The 16,849-nt window shown below is 40.4% G+C and overlaps 1 protein-coding gene across 8 annotated transcripts in view; it reads left to right on the forward strand.

Moving 5' to 3' along the window:
- The window catches only part of KDM6A (lysine demethylase 6A), a 297,125-nt gene that overhangs the window by 130,908 nt on the left and 149,368 nt on the right, over nt 1-16,849 (forward strand). The window lies entirely within an intron of this gene.

Genomic DNA, 16,849 nt, shown 5'->3' on the forward strand with positions numbered 1-16,849 from the left:
TGCAGGTTCTGGGGCGGCCAAGGAGGTAATAGCTGCAAGTCAGCTTCCTGGGTTCATCAGTAATTTGGACTCCAGGAAGATTACTGATTAACTTGGGAAGCTGAGCAACACATACCACCTCCTCAGCTGCCCCAGAATCTGCATGGCACATATCAAAAGCTCAGGTTCTTCTTCCAAAAGAGAAGAGACCAGAGCTTTTCCCCTGGAGCAGCTTGGGGTCTGGGAAGACATGGCTGGAGGGCTTTGGCTGGCCTGGGGTTCCTCTGGCTGTGGGATGTGGGGTGCCCTGAGGGCTCCAGGTGGCCTGGGCTCATTTGGAGTTGAGGGGATAGTCCGGGCTCCAGCAACCCAGGGCTTCTTTGGCCATGGGGGATCTCAGAGATCCAGACGGGGGAGGGTGGAACCAGGGTCTAGCCTCCCCAAAGTGTGGGCTCCTGTAGGCTTGCCTTTGTAGATTGCAAGCTTCTTTGGACAGGGACTGGCTTCTCTATTCAGGACTAGAGATAGGAAGCTGTTCTATTTGAAAATTTTCAGCCACTGGAAAATGCTTATTTGATGGAATCAAAACATTCCTCAGGAATGGCTGTCTGACTGCTTTGTTATTATCTAGTCGCCTAGCTGGCTCCCCTTGCTGCCGAGTTGGTGGGCCTGCTGGCTTGCCTGCTGTATTTTATTTCATTTTATATTTTACTTTTACTTTAATTTTTTTATTTTATCAGTTTTTATAGGAAATAACCAATTACCAGTTAGAATATCAATTACCAAACCAATCAAAATTGTTTACAATATTAATTTAAATAGTGATTAAAAATTGACAGTTATATTGTATTTTAAAAATAATGTATAAAATATGTAACTCTAATTTTAGAATACAAAAATAAAATTAAAATATATAATATAATTTGGAACTTTTTTCAGGTCATAGGTTGTATTGTATTATGACACGATATAATATGCTCAAAACACTTTTACTTGTATATTATAATATAAATTGCCATATATTTTAAAGTCAAGTCAGTAGAAAGGAAATGAACTCTCATTTTGATTTTTTTTTCCAAAACAATTTCAGAATTTCATTCCATGAGAAACTGATTTTTTTTGTTTGCTTGTTTTAGTTTGGAATTAAAAATGTGAAAGGTTGGAATCTCCCATGGAATGGGAATTCTCTATTCTACCCAGCTCTTCTCAGTACTTAGCACAGGTCTTCTAGCTGCTGTTGTAGCAAACAATAACTATTACAGTATTTTTTTGTCCTTTCTTTTTTCTGTTTCTCACTTTATCTCTAGTCTAATGCTTTGCTGTTTTTATATCTGTTCCACCTCTTTTTTTGTCATTCTTCTTTTTATTTAATCTTCTCCCCTCCCATTTTATCTGGAGTGCCTGCAGAAGAGGAACTGTATAATTAGTGATATTCAAGCAATTTTCCCCACACAGGAGTACTTTTCCAGCAGTAAGACACTGACAAGGAGATAATGGTACATGTTGTAAACTTTGTGGGATTCTTATATTTGGCTGAAAATGGGTGTAGAGAAATGGTGGCTTGAGAAAATGAGATGCCATGCCAGATTCAAAGCCCATTCTAGAGGATAAAATTGTATTTTCATGAAGTTTTTACAATGTCTTTGGAGACAAAATGTGTAAATATGTTGATGCGCACATATATTTAAAATTATATATGTGAATAAAGCATAATATATTCTGTATTTTTTTGTAAATATAGACAGTCCAAAATGAGGTTGCAATTAATTTTGTTAACATTAAAAAGCCTGAGGTCCAAATAACACACTGATTAATCTTTGCAGAGACATAATATTCTTTTAATTGTAACAGGATGAACCAAAACAATAAATTTGGTAGTCTCTAAGGTGCCACAAGGACTCTTTGTTGCTTTTACTCATACAGACTAACACGGCTACCCCTCTGAAACCTGTCAGGATGAACCAAGTGATCTTACATGTAATTTGAAGTAATCCTTTTATTAGTGAAGGAAAACTTTAATTGCAGGTGTTTAGATGAGTTTTCACATGTTCCTATATGCCTATTTGTTGTGCTTCCTGATTTGTAAACTAAAAGGCACATTAAGTATTGCTAGTAGCTTTATTTTGTAGTAGTCTGAGAGATTCCATAGTTGACGTTTCAAAGCAGTTTCTATTATAAAATTGATTTTAATCCTTAAATTTATTTTACAGAAAGGGAATTTTGGGTTGAAATTTCAAATGTGGGATGCCAGAGGATGAATTTTGTGTGTGGCATGAGTGTGGAGAGGGTGAAATTTGAAATGAATAGAAGCATCTGTTCTTGAAGGATGTGACCTCAAAAATGACTTTCACTTTTGGAAAAGTGTGGTGGGTTTTTTCCTTGCTATTGTGTATCTCAGAAATGACTTGATCTTAGAAGGATACATTTATTACATTCACTAAATCTGCAAAAGGGTAGACTGACTGAAGTAGGATAAATAACTTAAAAACTATTTGCTTTATGAGAGAGAAACTTCTGGAGGCCACACAACACCTCTAAAGTTGACTTTATACTCCGTCATGAGTCATAATCCTGGTTTTCTGCTCTTGCTTAGGTTTTGTAAAATCTATGCATTTTCAATCAAGCAAAACAAATTAGTTTGTTTACATCAAAATAGTGTGGCAGGTCTTAATGCAAAGTACATAAATTAATCAAATTTACATTATGAATAACATCCATATTTAACGATCTGCCATATCAGCAAAACAATATTTGCAATCTAGTGATGCATTGAAGGAAGAGGCAGGTATATGAGTTGTGAAGTAAAGGAACACCAACTAAGTCAGTCCAGGTGTGAATGAATACACCTCTATCCCAATATAATGCCACCTGATATAACACGAATTTGGATATAACACAGTAAAGCAGCTCTCCAAGTGGGTGGGGCTGCGTGCTCCGACAGATCAAATCAAGTTCAATATAACGCGGTTTCGCCTATAACGCGGTAAGATTTTTTGGCTCCCGAGGACAGCGTTCTATCGAGTTAGAGGTGTATATGCTCTAGGAAGTGTTGTCAATGTAATATGAACAGATTTGTAAAATATCAGTTCTTCCTCGTAGCATTCCATAAATGTTGCTGTGTGGTTTTAGTCTTTCATATTCAGGTATTCCATATAAAGAGACCACATCTCTCTCAATCTATTAGGCTGTTGTGGTAATTTGGAGCTGCCTGTAATAATTAATACTGTATGTTGATTGTGTTATTGTATTATGTACTGTGTGCATACAGTATGTTAGTTCACTAGTATCATTGCCAGGAAATGCTTCCTGGGAGGGGGATATGAATCCGGATATGCCAGTCTCTTAAAACACTTGGTGGACAAAGCTGTAGCCCTTTGCTGTGATATATTGGCTAGAACCCCTACTAGGCATTTCTCCAGGAATGCTGTAGCCCTAGTTGAAGGTCCCTCAAAAGGTTTAAATACTCACTCTTTAAGAGATAAGGTGGTTAAGAGGGAGACTGAGGCAGTCAGTTTTGGAGCAGTCTGACCTATAGGCTCTAAAGAAAGGGGATATCTGGGATAAAGTAGGCCTAGATATAGATGGCTAAAGCCTGTTCTTTATTATTATTAAAAATATTTTCTCTATTTGTGTGTTCCGGCTGTTGTGATTAAACAATATTTTATTTTAAGAAGTCTGATCTGAGACACTGGATTCATCACTTTTCATGCCTCCAGAAGGGAAGAATCATAGATAGTCAAATCCAGGGTACTACAGCTCAGCACCTGGTCTGAGAATTGAGGGAATCGCGAGATTCCACGCAGGTGAGGTAGACTTGAAGTGCAAAGAGTGTGTACACATAATTATTCTGGAATAGTCCATGGAATAACTCTGTCCATGGACACTCATATTCTGAAAAAGAGAGCCTTTTTTTTTTTTTTTTTTACAAATTAGCTCAGTCCACTTTGGAAGTGAATTAAACTACAGCAGAAATGGGTACTTCTTTTCTCGAATAAGTGTGTCCATAGATGGAGTTATTTTAGAATAGCTCTTTATATTCATACCTTGCTTTATTCCAGAATAACTTTAATGTGTAGATGAGGCCCTATGACCTGGTAGGGGTGCACCTAGAGAAACCAGGGATGGGGTCAGAAGTGCAGCTAGTCCTGAACCATGACAACTATCTCCTTAATGTATTTGTCAATCACTAATTTCAGACAGTGTGCTGACTTTAAGCTGGCAATCCAAAGGGAAACAAAAAAATAAGTTTGTTGTTACAAGTTTAAGCAAATTTCCTTTTTTTTAAAAATCTTTTTCATATGTAAACCCTATCTAAAATGTACTTTTTTGATAATTTGAGATTAATAAAGGTTTATAGAGTTGAGGTTCAACAAAATTATACATTTTTCCCACTTTTTGAAGAGTCCTCTGTTCATGCTCATTTGTAACTAAAAGTGAATTAAATTTTGGTCTAAAAACTCTTACTTTGTCTTATTAATAACTGTGTGCTTCCTCACATTTTTTTAAGGTTGAGTGATACACTTTGGAGTTACTTACTATGTAAATGCTAACTACTTATCTGTTGGAAATTATTTTGAATTTGTTCACCTGGTTGATCTGTTAATAATAGATGCATTAGGAAATGTCAGAGAAGTGGGCGTTAGCAGAATTTGTAAACTTTAATTGTTTTCACAGAGTTTGTAAGATTCAGATACAGACCCAGTAAAGCTCTTGAGCCCTGTAGCTATGGTACAAGAAATTAAAATCTTTGGCACACATCCTAGCATTTATATGAAATAGCTGTGATTTGTAAAGTACTTAAAATTCAAAAGACGCTTTGCAAACGTACAAATTTTTTAAGAGTCTTAGAACTTGATGGATGAATGTGGAGGAGCTTGGGTGTTCCCGGAACCGGATACTGCCAAATACTGCAAAATTGTACTGCTGCACTTGGATGGTATCTATATTTTTAGGTTTGTCAAGCATTCTTAGAGCATATGGATAGCTATCCTTTTTTTAGCATTAGTACAAATCTAAATAAATAGAGAAAAAAACTTATTTTTTTCTGCCAAAGCTGGTGGAGCCTGTTAGTTCCCAGAGGCACGTCGCTGTTTGTATAAGAGTCTGAATGGAATGTTTTATGCAACACAGATTCTCCAGGGAACTGTGTTCTATATGTGGAGGAGAAATGATTAGGTACTATCAAGTCTCTTGAGCCTTATCTGAAACTTCATCTTAAGATGTTAAATCATTAATTATGCCTTAGTATGAAATAAACATGTTCACATAGTGGGTCAAAAATACTTGAGGCCATCATGTAAACATAAATATTTTGGGAAATGCTAAGGAATTTACTAAATAAGAAAATTGAAGAAAGGTAGTTGGTTGTGTATACGGTAGCCAGAACCATTGTATTTCAAATGCACAAGGCACCCAAATTCTGTGGCCAGACACTCTTCCTTTCTGTGATAGGAAATCCTCAATTCTCCAACAGTGTTAATTAGGTTAATATTTTTTTCTCTGACTGCATGCCTTGAGTCTTAGTATACGCCCCAGCATTCTTACCCAGGGTTTTCAGAATGCAAAGCAGTGGTAACTTAACTGTTTCTCTCCAGGCAGTTTCAGGAATAAATCAGTGGGGACAGCGCTCCTCCATCTGATAAAATGATTAGTATAAACAAGAGTGCTTTTACTGTAAAACTATTTTTATTAGCTCTCGAGCACACACATTTGTTGTAGCAATAGGTTCAGAGCACCCCAAACATTATAGTTACCCAAAGTCTGAGATAATTTTGAGTGATCAGCCGGGCTTCCAAGGGCCCTTCTTCTGTCCAGCTGATGGGGATTTTAGGTACTAGCTCCTGCCCAAAGAAAAGCTTCCTCAGGCTGCTCCAAAATGCATTCTTTTGCTTAATCTTTTATAGCTAACTTAAACAAAGCACTCATCGTAACTGTTAGTCTCACCATAGTAACCCCTAGTGGGTCACCAGTTCTCCTAATTTCTGCAAATTATTCATCTTATTATCAAAGTATTTCTAGTCATAACAACAAAACTTATATGTTGGGGCACTTAAAACGAAGATCGGCTGTCCAAATGTCCCTTCCATTCTCATGGTATATTAACTCTCTCCCATCCCCCCGGTTCTGATTAGCAAAACTGCAATCATGTTGCTCTTCGGCCTTGCCTCTCAGAGCCCTAAGATTATTCCTAGCTCTGTGCTATTTGGTTTTCAGCTAGCAGTGGCTGGACACACAAAATGGCTGACTGCGGTTTGGTGAAGTTCTGGGGTTACAGCACTTGGAGGCATGTAATCACATCAAACTCTAAACTTTCATTTAAAAGAAGTTTCTAGCCCTCATAGTTGTGGAAATAAGTTGGAAAATGTGACCCAAGTGTAACCAAAGTAATGACATATGCTTTGTCTTTGGAGTGTTCAAAATGATAGCTCTGAGGGCTGTGAACTAGCTAACTTACTCATCTCCGCGGAGTGTTAAGTCCAAAACCCACTGCACTGGGAGATCCCACCAATGCTATTCCAAAGAGAAGGGCAGAGTGGACCTGGCCAGTTCACCCACCCAACTAAGTACACTTGAGCAACTAGAATAAATCTTTCAGCCATCTTTATCTTTCGGGGGGAGGAAGGAGGGGAGATCTTATTGTTGTTACTGCTGCTTTTAAGAGGAGGACAGCCTCATACCACTACCCATTTCTCTTTGGGAAGGGCCCCTTGCCACATCCACTAAGTGGGGTTGTGGCTGTGATGCAGGGGCAGGGTCATATAGTGGAGTCTGAGAGCCCTAAGTCATGATGTATCGAAAAATCTCATAAACTGCCACGTTTTTCCAAGGCTACACAACTTCAAAGATAGGTAGATGATGGCACTTTCGAAATAGGAGAGTTTAATTCCTGCTTTGTCTCCTCTTTTTATGGGCAGCAGTGTTGGCAAATGTGCTGTTTTTGTAATGAATTCCCTATATTGCTTTCACCATAAGGAGAAGCTGTGTCCAGGTCCTTGTGGTGCAGAGAACAAAATGTTGGGCATCTGGACCGAGGAGAAAAAGGTAGATTTTTGTGCCCAAGATGCAGAACTCCATGGAAATTTGAAAGATGGAAAATTCAATGAATGTGAAATTGCAGAGTACTAGAGACCTTGATATGGTAGTAAATTATTTATTTGTATTGCAATAGAAGCTACAGGTGCCAACTAACCATCTGGTTCCTGTTGTTTGAGTGACTGTGGAAGCATGTAATAAGAGGCTGTCCCTATCCTGGATAACATATAGACTAAAAACACAAGGCAAATACAACATCCAATCTTGAGACTGAGAATTGAGGCAGAGAGTGATTAAGTTGCCCATGATCCCATAAGTTGCCCATGATCCCATCGGAAGCCTATGGCTGAGCCAAGAATTGAATGAAAATCTCCAGAGACCTAGTTTAGTCCCTTAACTAAAACACCATTCTTTCTTTCTAATTTTATGCAGTTAAAAAGAATTTCATAATGACATTGTAATTTTGCCTCCTTATATCTGTCATCATCTTTTATTAATTGCCCAAAAACTTAACGTAGAGGTGAGGTTATCTGATGTTCTCATGCCCTTTCAAAACCTCTGTCCTCTTTGGGCTTTGCCCCAACACATCAGTAATGCACGTTTGAACTTTACTAGACTGTTTTGAAGGGGAAACAGAAATGAGGGCTGGGTATAGATGTGGGAAGGGCCTTTGGGAGAACAGGTGAAGTCTCCTAAATTTTCCATTGCACAGTTGACACCCTCCTTTTGTACTCACGTGCTCATGCACTGCTCTGACCACCTCTTTTCCCCTTGAAGCAGCAGGCTTGAAAAGGAAGAGTAGAGCTGGTGTCCCTTCCCGCATGCTTGTGGCAGCATGGGGAAGAAGGGGGTTCTGGGCTCTTTCCCCTGATCAAGGAGCAGTGTGGGGAAAAGGGAGCCTATTGCATGTTTTAGAGTAGGTGTTTTATTCCTTTCAACAGTTGAGGTGTTGACAGTCTTTTAGTAGGAGTATTAGGTGTTCTCTGCACTTTTACCATTGAAGAACATGGGTAGTTCACATGCCCCTAATCACCACTGATGCTTAGGCTGAATTCTTGTAAGAGGAGGATTTTTGTAGTTTTGTCATGACATCAGCTTCTTTGTGCTCCTGTATGGATGTGTGAAGTGCAGAGTGGCCATGACCATTCCCTACTTCCCTCTTACCACCTATGGCAGTGAGAGAGAACACCAGAGTCTGACCCAATATCTCTTAGCACTTCCTAATTCTGCTTGACAGCTTTTCCACTTGATAATCATTTACGTAACTGGAAGAAAAATCTCCCTCAATTCAACAGATTTTGGAACCAAAAAACCCATTACAGTCCAGTTAAGTGCTTAGTGCTCTCACCCTAATGGCTGACTCAAAATGTGCATCAGTTGATGGCCTGATCCCACTCATGGACAGCCACAGCAGATCCCTCTCTAGATGAGAGCCACTTTCCAGACATTGTTTGTCATTTCTTCTCATCTTGGATGCCAGTCGAGAGACGCCAGTCTTAAGCGCCATTTGTTAGAGTAGTTGATGAGTTACTTTAGAGTCTGAAGAAACACTTAACAAAACTGCTCAGGCACTGAAGAAACTGGTATCTGAGTGTCACTTCTACTGGGCATGCAAAATAGAAAACGGACATCAATAAATCGTCAGGATCAAAGAAAGATCCAGTAGAGAGAACCCTGGCACTGACAGAAGATGATCTGAAGCAGACCAGATGTAGCTTGCTATCTCACAGGGAGGTCAAAACAAACCTTCCAAGCCACGTAGAGAGAGAAGGGGTAGTGAGGTGGAATTGGCCGCAGCTGCAGTATCCATGGAAGTATTTCTCAGCACAGACTCCAGTGCTCCCACAGGCAGGGAGTAGCCTTGAATGGAAGGAAGGAACTGCAGAGGACTCGGTTACAGGACTTCATTAGTGGTGATTTTGTCAGAGATCACAAGGTGGGTGTTGTAGCAGATCACCTAATTTTGGAACTGCTAAATAGCTGCAATAAAAGGCTTCTGTGTATTATTCAGTTGTAACGATCACAAAAATTACCAAGAATGGAATTTCTTTTTGGGTGGGATGTACCTACAATAAGACATGTAGACTATTGTTATTTTTTCTTCAAAACTTTGTATCCAGGGTAAATTACCTTCTATAATGGACAAGAATAAAAATTCTCTTTGACATGTTACATGTACTTGTTAATTTTTTTTTAGACTTGAGAACATATTTCAACAATCCATTTACATCGCTTAGATTATTTGTCACTGAAAAGATCTGTCAGTAAGAGGTTTAATGGAAAGAATACTTTTATTTACATCCACCCACAGCTTAATAATTAATAATACAGGAAGGGTAAGAAATACAGTTGCTTTCTAGTGAGAACTGACTTAAATTTCTGTATTATATATTAACACACACTTAAATTTAAGGGAAGAAATTGTGCAAATGCAATAAATCAGTTTGGTTGAAAAATTGCATATGCTTACATAAGCAACAGAGTCCTGTGGCACCTTATAGACCAGGGGTCTCAAACATGTGGGCCGCATGCGGCCCGTGGGGCTCTTGCATGTAGCCCACCAAGCTCCCCCTGCCCCTCTGCCTACCTGCGGGATTGCCCCTTGTGGCATTGCGAGCCCCTCGCCGCTGTTTGAAGCAGCTTGCAGCACGCCCCTTCGGTCTGGGGGGAGGAGGGGGAAGGAGGCAGAGGGCTCCTGCATTGCCTCCTTCCAGGCGCTGCCCCCGCAGCTCCCATTGACTGGGAACAGGGAACTGCGGCCAATGGGAGCTTCGTGGGAGGCGCCTAAAGGAGTGGGAAGAGCAGTGCATGCACAGAACCTTGAGCCCCTCCCCCTCCCCCAGGGGCTGCAGGGACACGGTTCCAGCTGCTTCCTGGAATGGAGCAGCGCAGAGTCGGGGGCCAGGGCAGGCAGGCAGGGAGCCTGCCTTGGCCCTGATGCATGCTGCTGCCACCCTGGAGCTACTTTAGGTAAGCGGTGCCAGGCTGGAGCCCGCACCCTGCACCCCAACCCCCTGCCACATCTCACATCCCTCCTGCACCCCAACCCCCTGCTGAGCCCCCTGCCACATCCCACATGCCAATCCTCTGCCCTGAGCCCCCTGCCACACCCCACACCCCTCCTGCACCCCAACCCCCTGCTCTGAGCCCCCTGCCGCATCCCACACCCCAACCCACTCCCCTGAGCCCCCTGCTGCACTCCTGCTCTCCAGCCCCCTGCCCTGAGCCCTTGCCTCACCCCACACCCCTTCTGCACCCCCTGGGGGTAGGAAGGGGAAGGAGTTGGGGTGGGGATTTGGGGGAAGGGGGTGAAATGAGGGCAGGGAAGAGGTGGGTCAGGGGAGGGGCTTCATGGAAAGTGTGGAGTGGGGGTGGGGCCAAAGGTGGCAGGGGGCAGGTGCCAGTAATGAGGCCCTCATGGTCATTTGAGTTTGAGACTCCTGTTACAGACTAACGGAAGTATTGAAGTATAAGATTTCGTGGGTGAATACCCACTTAATCAGACGCATGCTTACATAGTTTTTGGATTGATATAATAGCCATCACAGAAACCTGGTGGACTGAGAGCAGTCCATGGAACGCAATCATTCCGGGGTACAAAATATATTGGAAGGACAGAACAGGTCGTGCAGGGGTAGGAGTGGCACTATATGTGAAAGAAAATGTAGATTCAAATGAAGTAAAAATCTTAAGCGAATCCACATGTTCCATAGAATCGCTATGGATAGAAGTTTCATGCTCTAATTAACATTAGGGATCTATTATCGACCACCTGACAGTAATAGTGATGATGAAATGCTAAGGGAAATTAGAGATGCTATCAAAATTAAGAACCCTATAATAGTGGGGGATTTCAATTATTCCCATATTGACTGGGAACATTTCACTTCAGACGAAATGCAGAGATAAAATTTCTCGATACTTTAAATGACTGCTTCATGGAGCAGCTGGTACGGGAACCCACCAGGGGAGAGGCAACTCTAGATTTAATCCTGAGTGGAACACAGGAGCTGGTCCAAGAGGTAAGTGTAGCAGGACCACTTGGAAATAGTGACCATAATACAATAGCATTCAACATCCCTGTGGGGGGAAGAATACCTCAAGAGCCCAACGCTGTAGCATTTAATTTCAAAAGGGGGAACTATACAAAAATGAGGGGGTTAGTTAAACAAAAGTTAAAAGGTACAGTGACTAAAATGAAATCCCTGCAAGTTGCATGGGCCCTTTTTAAAGACACCATAATAGAGGCCCAACTTCAATGTATACCCCAAATTAAGAAACACAGTAAAAGAACTAAAAAAGAGCCACCGTGGCTTAACAACCATGTAAAAGAAGCAGTGAGAGATAAAGACTTCCCTTAAAAAGTGGAAGTCAAATCCTAGTGAGGCAAATAGAAAGTAGCACAAACACTGCCAGCTTAAGTGCAAGAGTGTAATAAGAAAAGCCAAAGAGGAGTTTGAAGAACGGCTAGCCAAAAACTCCAAAGGTGATAATAAAATGTGTTTTTAAGTACATCAGAAGCAGGAAGCCTGCTAAACAACCACCTGGGCCCCTTGACAATCAAAATACAAAAGGAGCGCTTAAAGAAGATAAAGTCATTGTGGAGAAACTAAATGGATTCTTTACTTCAGTCTTCACGGCTGAGGATGTTAGGGAGATTCCCAAACCTGAGCCGGCTTTTGTAGGTGACAAATCTGAGGAACTGTCACAGATTGAAGTGTCAATAAGGGAGGTTTGGGAATTAATTGATAAACATTAACATTAACAAGTCACCAGGACCAGATGGCATTCACCCAAGAGTTCTGAAAGAACTCAGATGTGAAGTTGCAGAACTATTAACTAAGGTTTGTAACCTGTCCTTTTAAATCGGCTTCAGTACCCAATGACTGGAAGTTAGCTAATGTAATGCCAATATTTAAAAAGGGCTCTAGAGGTGATCCTGGCAATTACAGACCGGTAAGTCTAACATCAGTACTGGGCAAATTAGTCAAAACAATAGTTAAGAATAAAATTGTCAGACACATAGAAAAACATAAACTGTTGAGCAATAATCAACATGGTTTCTGTAAAGGGAAATCATGTCTTACTAATTTATTAGAGTTCTTTGAAGGGATCAGCAAACATGTGGACAAGGGGGATCCAGTGGACATAGTGTACTTAGATTTCCAGAAAGCCTTTGACAAGGTCCCTCACCAAAGGCTCTTACATAAATTAAGCTGTCATGGGATAAAAGGGAAGGTCCTTTCATGGATTGAGACTGGTTAAAAGACAGGGAACAAAGGGTAGGAATTAATGGTAAATTCTCAGAATGGAAAGGGGTAACTAGTGGTGGTCCCCAAGGGTCAGTCCTAGGACCAATCCTATTCAATTTATTCATAAATGATCTGAAGAAAGGGGTAAAGAGTGAGGTGGCAAAGTTTGCAGATATTAAACTACTCAAGATAGTTAAGACCAAAGCAGATTGTGAAGAACTTCAAAAAGATCTCACAAAACTAAGTAATTGGGCAACAAAATGGCAAATGAAATTGAATGTGGATAAATGTAAAGTAATGCATGTTGGAAAAAAATAACCCCAACTATACATACAATATGATGGGGGCTAATTTAACTACGGGTCAGGAAAAAGATCTTGGCATCATAGATAGTTCTCTGAAGATGTCCACGCAGTGCGCAGAGGCGGTCAAAAAAGCAAACAGGATGTTAGGAATCATTAAAAAGGGGATAGAGAATAAGACTAAGAATATATTATTGCCCTTATATAAATCCATGGTATGCCCACATCTCGAATACTGTGTACAGATGTGGTCTCCTCACCTCAAAAAAGATATTCTAGCACTAGAAAAGGTTCAGAAAAGAGCAGCTAAAATGATTAGGGGTTTGGAGAGGGTCCCATACGAGGAAGGATTAAAGAGGCTAGGCCTCTTCAGCTTGGAAAAGAGGAGACTAAGGAGGGATATAATAGAGGTATATAAAATCATGAGTGATGTTGAGAAAGTGGTTAAGGAAAAGTTATTTACTTATTCCCATAATACGAGAACTAGGGGTCACCAAATGAAATCAATAGGCAGCAGGTTTAAAACAAATAAAAGGAAGTTCTTCACACAGCGCACAGTCAACTTGTGGAACTCGTTACCTGAGGAGGTTGTGAAGGCTGGGACTATAACAATGTTTAAAAGAGAACTGGATAAATTCATGGTGGCTAAGTCCATAAATGGCTATTAGCCAGGAAGGGTAAAGAATGGTGTCCCTAGCCTCTGTTCATCAGAGGATGAAGATGGATGGCAGGACAGAGATCACTTGATCATTGCCTGTTAGCTTCACTCCCTCTGGGGCACCTGACATTGGCCACTGTCAGTAGACAGATACTGGGCTAGATGGAACTTTGGTCTGACCCGGTATGGCCGTTCTTCTGTTCTTAATCCTTAATTTTAAATGTATAATCTTAATTCTTAAAAGGAAGGGATGATATTGTGGCTGACATACTGGATTGGGTCTTGGAAGATCTGATTTATTATCTTGCTGTGCACTGCTGTTAGCATGCATCCAGTATGACTAGGCTTAGTAGAACTCACTTTTCTTTTTTTAAATAATTTCAGTGGATAATATCAATGCTTGTTTTTAAGCACTTTTTTCTAGTTTTCATCCATTTAAATTTTCACAGTCCTGGAAAATTATTGAGAGATTGCATCAAGGTAGACACAGGAAGAATACACAGAACTGCTAAATGTGTCCATGTCTTCCCCTCCTCAGTTTCCTATTTATTCTAGACCTGTGGTTCATGAGAACCCAGCTTGGTTTGTAGTCTCTGTCCTGCTGTTTAGTGTGCAGGTGTAAATAAGAGGGGTTTTATCATACAGTCATCTTGACTGTTACGGATCATATCCAGCTCAAAAGTGTTTTCTATGGTTTGGAGAGCCCCTGTGAGCTGGTGTGGCTAAGTGGGCATAGAGCTGATTGAGGTCCCAAGAATGGAGACAGCTTAACTCTGCTGCTGCTGTTCCACAAGCAGCCATAGTGTCCTCCATTCCCTTCCTTTTTATTAAAGAAATAGATACCCAAGCCATTTGAAGGAAAATTTGTAAGGCTGTATCTTGGCTTTGCCTATACCTAGGTCAAACACAATAAAATGAGCTTTCAGACTCCATCTTCGCAGAAGGTCATTTCTTTCTGCACCAGGACTTGCAGGTTTTGTGGTCTGGTACACTTTTTATATAGTTTACGTGTGGACCTCTGAATAGGGGATCCCAGCCTACCAATCTGATTGTAATAGCACCCCAGGAGAGCTGTATTCAATCAGTGGGAAGCCCATTGGGGTTTCCCTGCTGCCCCAGGAGAATTTATGCTAGGTTATGGGAGTGACTGAGGAACTTGTGGCTCCTCTAAAATCCCTTGTCTAAGACTAGCCTTGCCCTCTCCCCTTAGGAGTTCCAGCTAGCATCCCCCAGGTTGGGTGTCTCCTTGTCTTGTGTTCATGGATTGGGCGTTCTGGGTCTGATATGCTGCTCAGGGAGGTCTACTCCTTCAACCTCCAAATAGACTCTGCTCTCTCCACTGCCTCTCCCATGGAAGATGGCTGGAAGTGCCTTATGAAGCTTGAGATATCCACAAATAGGACTTGCTAAATAAATAAAGGATTGCTTGTTGGATTCTGTGCTTTGCAAATTGTTTACTATAAGTGCAAGAAATAAAACTAACTTTTTCTTTTTCTGTCTTTCTCATTCCAAATGTTTTTAACAATTGCCCTAGCACAGTGCTATATACTGTTCCACTACTTCAGTCTTGTCCTTTTCCTCAGCTCGTAGTTAAAGAATGCTTGGAAGGCATCTAAGAATAAAATCATCATAAATGATCTGGAAAAAGGGGTAAACAGTGAGGTGTCAAAATTTGCAGATGATACAAAATTATTAAAGATAGTTAAGACCCAGGCAGACAGCAAAGAGCTACAAAAGGATCTCTCACAACTGTGACTGGGCAACAAAATGGCAGATGAAATTTAATGTTGATAAATGCAAAGTAATGCACATTGGAAAGCATAATCCCAACTATACATATAAAATGATGGGGTCTAAATTAGCTGTTACTACTCACTCAAGAAAAAGATCTTGGAGTCATTGTGGATAGTTCTCTGAAAACATTCACTCAATGTGCAGCGGCAGTCAAAGCTAACAAAATGCTGGGAATAATTAAGAAAGGGATAGATAATAGGACAGAAAATATCATGTTGCCTCTATATAAATCCATGGTACCCCCATATCCATGTGCAGATTAGATCGCCTCGTCTCAAAAAAGATATATTGGAATTGGAAAACGTTCAGAAAAGGGCAACAAAAATGATTAGGGTATGGAATAGCTTGTGTATGAGCAGATTTTAATAGGACCGGGACTTTTCAGGTTGGAAAAAAGATGGCTTAAAGGAGATATGATTTGAGGTCTATAAAATCATGACTGGTGTAGAGAAAGTAGATAAGGAAGTGTTGTTTACTAGTTCTCATAACACAAGAATTAGGGGTCACCAAATGAAATTAATAGGCAGCAGGTTTAAAACAAATAAAAGGAAGTATTTCTTCACACAACGCACAGTCCACCTGGTTGTGTTTAACCTTTTCAACCAGAGAGCCAAAAATACCTTAAAAATGTCAATGGATACTTTTGTACAGCTCATAGTTGGTTTCACAGTAGCAGGACTAGCAGCGCTCACTGCCACTTACATGGTATTATGTTCTGTTTAGGTTCTTTTATGAGACATTTATCATCATAGTATATGCTAATACCACATAGTACTCTGTTTTGTTGGATTTCTGTCTTGATTGTGCCTCTCAGTTAGAGGTACCACAACAGGTGGTAATATCTGTTGATTGAATTGTTGAATCAAAGGATCTCCTCTTAATATAAATAGGATGAGGTTAGACACATGATGCTCCTGAGGAATCTTTGGCTATGAAACTTCCTGCCCTCCTTGGTCCATCAGGTCTCAGGCTTGATGTTCTGCAATACAGACTCAAAATTTGGCTTGTTTTGGTTTATTAATATGAATAAAAATAGACTTGCCTGTCATTTTTAAGATCAGGGGTTCTCAAACTGGGGGTTGGGACGCTCAGGAGGTCGTGAGGTTTTTATGGTGGGGGGGTGTCTTGAGCTGTCAACCTCCACCCCAAACCCTGCTTTGCTCCAGCTTTTATAATGGTGTTAAATATATTAAAAAGTGTTTTTAATTTATAAGGGGGGAGGTCGCACTCAGTTGCTTCCTATGTGAAAGGGGTCACCAGTAAAAAAAAAAAAAGTTTGAAGCCACTGTTCAAGATAGTCCCCCAGAAACATGTAGTGGTTAGTATAATTAAGTTCTGTTTTATAACCTGGTGGTAACCTGCAATACAGAAAAACTTGAGTATATTGCTGCATCATAATAATTAATAATAAAAAGTGATGTTTATGTAATACACCTCTACCCTGATATAACGCGACCCGATATAACACGAATTTGGATATAATGTGGTAAAGCAACGCTTCGGGGTGGGGGATGCTGCACACTCCAGTGGATCAAAGCAAGTTTGATATAACACAGTTTCACCTATAACGTGGTAAGATTTTTTTTGGCTCCCAAGGACAGCATTATATTGAGGTAGAGGTGTAGTTTTGAATTTTTAGTAAATATGTGGTAATCATTTATCAAATTACTTACACTTGCTTAATAAATGTCCAATAAAAAGCCTTAAATTTTGCCTTATCTCCTTGGGATCTAAGGATCAATTTCTTTAAAAAGAAAAGTTTCTTAGAAAAGGATTATACTGCATAAGTGCAGTTGATTTCCCCCCCCCCCCCCATGTAAATAGTATTACAA

This window comes from Gopherus evgoodei, chromosome 1 (genome assembly GCF_007399415.2).
Source record: "Gopherus evgoodei ecotype Sinaloan lineage chromosome 1, rGopEvg1_v1.p, whole genome shotgun sequence".
Taxonomy (NCBI): domain Eukaryota; kingdom Metazoa; phylum Chordata; order Testudines; family Testudinidae; genus Gopherus; species Gopherus evgoodei.